This window comes from Lactuca virosa, chromosome 2 (assembly GCF_052849685.1).
Source record: "Lactuca virosa cultivar CGN04683 chromosome 2, Lactuca_virosa_CGN04683_v6, whole genome shotgun sequence".
In the NCBI taxonomy this organism is placed as follows: domain Eukaryota; kingdom Viridiplantae; phylum Streptophyta; class Magnoliopsida; order Asterales; family Asteraceae; genus Lactuca; species Lactuca virosa.
In genome coordinates, this window is record NC_136427.1 from 239,445,779 (window position 1) to 239,447,320 (window position 1,542).

At 34.6% G+C, this 1,542-nt stretch overlaps 1 long non-coding RNA gene across 1 annotated transcript; it reads left to right on the plus strand.

The window, feature by feature from the left end:
* The first annotated feature begins 342 nt into the window (after window positions 1-342).
* On the plus strand, window positions 343-1,179 carry LOC145156888 (uncharacterized). The gene is made up of 3 exons (XR_013736960.1): window positions 343-480; window positions 621-812; window positions 901-1,179. It is a non-coding gene; the product is annotated as an uncharacterized LOC145156888 (long non-coding RNA).
* Window positions 1,180-1,542: the final 363 nt, after the last annotated feature.

Consider the following 1,542-nt stretch of genomic DNA (forward strand, 5'->3'; position numbering starts at 1 on the left):
ATACAATAATTTTAGTTTTTATAAAATCTGAATTTTGAATATCGTAATTCTATTAATATTCATAGTTATTAGTTCTTTTAATATTTGATTTTATTATATATTACAGTTTTATTTATTTGACATTAATATAATAAGTTAATCTGTATTACATTGGGTTTTTTTTTTGTAAAGTTTAAATATATAACTAACTAACATACCAAGTATTAAAAAAAAAAAGTTGAATGATTCAGTTATATTTATTTTTGCTTAACAACTTTCACCATCTATTTTGACTAAAAAAATGAAAACCGATTATAAACGGTTTAATTTCGATTTTGATCAAACTCAAACCCAAACCCAAGCCTTGATGGGCAGATTAACGTTCCCTGTAACTGTAACGCCTGTCCCTGAAGCCACGGGGAACTCCTCCCTCCCTCATGCTTCTTTCTCTCCATCTCTTCCTCCCTCATCAACTTAGATCACCATCTCATGGCGTCGTCTGTAAGTTCCTCTCTTTCAATCTTAAATTCATTCCATTATGCCATGGCTACAATCACATATTTCCCCTTTCCGTTTAATCTACCATTCTTTTCTCAAAATCAAAATTTGAATTTGGGGTTTTTATTGTTTTTCAAATGTAGCAACCCCGGCCATTACCGAAATTCGGCGAATGGGATGAGAAGAATTCATCTGCAGATTCATACACGGTGATATTCGCAAAGGCAGGGGATGAGAAGAGAGCCAACTCAACCGGCACCGGTGCACAACAGAAGAATAACAAAGGTCCTCCTCCCTCTCAACCGCCGCCGCCTAAACATGAAATGGAGCCAACGGTAGACGACAATACGCGATTTCCTCTTTTTCCATTTCTGGTTTCCGTTGAAATTGTTGGCTAATTTCTTTGGATATTGTTTGTTGCAGCCGTCTAGATTTTGCTGTTTCTGAAGATTATTAAGGTGCCATTGTCAACAAAATTTCAGGCGATGCTGTGTGGTTCTTGATGGATTCATGAAAGCTTCAAAAGAATGATGGCTGGTTTGATTGATGGTGAGACCAAGGTTAGGGTTTGTCAATTCGCTTTTTCCATTCACCGTGAACCCGAGAACTACAAGACTATCTATCTTGTTTATGATTAGTGAGTTTATAGGGCTTATTAGATTGTTCGATAAACGTTTGTATGGCATTAGAATATTTTCATAGGTCATGTATAGTTAATCAATTATAATTTCATTCATTTTACTTGGATTGAAAAAGATCACCATTAAAGCTTTGAAAATGCCAGCGAATCAAGCAACACAAACGCTTTTTGCGAGAATTATGAGCTCTAAATCTACTGCTTATGAATTCTACTTTTTCTTTCTTTGATACCTAATGACTAATGTACGTATGAATTTCTTGCAACTCGTGGATATCGCAAATTTGTTTGGTAACACAAACTAGTGAGGTAACTAATAGTTTTAGGCTTTTCCGTTGAAAAAATGATGACCGGGTAAAATCATTAAAAACTCGTATACTTTGAGGCTGTTATGTTATTTTCCCTTTGTGATATTACATTACATATGT